The sequence below is a fragment of the Apium graveolens genome, chromosome 1, assembly GCF_009905375.1.
Source record: "Apium graveolens cultivar Ventura chromosome 1, ASM990537v1, whole genome shotgun sequence".
Lineage (NCBI taxonomy): Eukaryota > Viridiplantae > Streptophyta > Magnoliopsida > Apiales > Apiaceae > Apium > Apium graveolens.
The window spans coordinates 119,901,070-119,902,953 of record NC_133647.1 but is presented as its reverse complement, the minus strand read 5'-3'; the positions used below and the strand labels follow the sequence as shown (position 1 = coordinate 119,902,953).

The following is a 1,884-nucleotide window of genomic DNA, read 5'->3' as shown; positions in this document are numbered from 1 at the left end:
CGGTTTGAGGGTTCTCCTAAAGAAGACCCTAACATGCACATCAGGGATTTCATCGAGATCTGCGACACTTTCAAGTTTAATGGTGTGACTGAAGATGCCATCAAGCTGCAACTCTTCCCATTCTCTCTGAGGGATAAAGCAAAGTGTTGGTTACATTCTCTACCACCAGGGTCTATCACCACATGGGAGGATCTTGATCAAAATTTCTCACTAAATTCTTCCCTATGGCGAAGACTGCTGCAATCGGAAATGCTCTTACTCAGTTTGCTCAGCAAACTAGAGAATCTCTGTGTGAGGCTTGGGATCGTTATAAGGAGATGCTAAGGAAGTGCCCACACCATGGCATGCCTGATTGGATGATTATAAACTCTTTTTATAATGGATTGGGTGCTACTTCTAAACCCATTCTCGATGCAGCATCAGGAGGAGCCTTGTTGGCTAAGAGCTACAATAAAGCTTATGAATTAATTGAACTGATGGCTGCTAATGAATACCAGAATCCTTCTCAGAGGCTAACTCAGGGTAAAGTAGCAGGAATTCTGGAGTTGGATGCAGCAACTGATATAGCTGCCCAACTTAAGGCTTTGACGATGAAGGTGGACACCTTGACTAATTATGGAGTTAATCAAATCTCTAGTGTCTATGAGCTTTGTGCGGGAGCATATAAAACTGAGCAGTGTGCTATTTCTAGCGAATCCGCTCAATTTGTGAGAAACTTTCAAAGATCACAGCAACAAGCTCCAGCCACCCATCATCCTAACAACCGCACTCATCCTAACTTCAGCTGGAGCAATAATCAGAATGCGGTGCAACAATTTTATCATCCATACACAGCAAGGCAGTATAACCCTCCTGGTTTTCAGCAACCGCAATATGTCCCGAAGCAACAACTTCAACTTCAGCAGTTACCTCAAGCTAATGAAAAATCTGAATTGGAGGAGTTAATGCTCATGTACAAGAGCCAAGCTATGTCTATCAAGACCTTGGAGAATCAGATCGGGGAAATTATTGATACATTACTAAAACGTTAACCTGGCATGCTTCTGAGCGATACTGAAGTTCCAGGCAAGAAGAAAGCTAAGGAGCATGTTAAAACAATCACATTGAGGTCTGGTAAGGTTACAAATCCCGAAAAAGCTAAGGCCCTAGAATCTGAAGTAGAGGCTGAAGAAGAAGAAGTGTTGAAGGAAGCCGAAGTGGAACCAAGGAAGACTACTGTTGAGCACATTCCTCTTGAGGGTAATACATGGGAGAAACAGATCTATCCTCCACCTCCTTTTCCTAAGAGGCTGCAGAAGAAGAAACTGGATAAGCAGTTTGTGAAGTTTCTGGAGGTGTTCAAGAAACTTCACATCAACATACCTTTCGCTGAAGCTCTTGAACAAACACCTAGTTACGTGAAGTTCATGAAAGGTATTCTCTCTAGGAAGGTGAAGCTTGATGACTTATAGACCGTTACTCTCACGGAGGAATGCAGTGCGGTGCTGCAACAGAAATTGCCTCCGAAGCTTAAAGATCCTGGAAGCTTCACTATTTCTTGCACCATTAGAAAGGTGTCGTTTGATAAGTGTCTATGTGACTTGGGAGCTAGCATCAATCTGATGCCCTTGTCAATCTTCAAAAAGTTGGACTTGCCTGTTCCAAAGCCTACATACATGACTTTACAGTTGGCCGATCGTTTTATTACATATCCGCGAGGTATTGTGGAGGATGTCTTGGTCAAGGTGGATAAACTCATTTTCCCTGCTGATTTTGTAATTCTTGATTTCGAGGAGGATAAGAAAATTCCCATAATCTTGGGAAGACCTTTCTTGGCTATAGGCCGAACCTTGATCGATGTGCAGAAAGGTGAGCATACCATGCGAGTGATGGATCAGGATGTAA

General features: G+C 43.0%; 1 non-coding gene across 1 annotated transcript; it reads right to left on the bottom strand.

The window, feature by feature from the left end:
• Nucleotides 1-239: 239 nt before the first annotated feature.
• LOC141681761 (small nucleolar RNA R71) lies at nucleotides 240-346 on the bottom strand. Its single transcript, XR_012559190.1, has one exon. It is a non-coding gene; the product is annotated as a small nucleolar RNA R71 (small nucleolar RNA).
• Nucleotides 347-1,884: the final 1,538 nt, after the last annotated feature.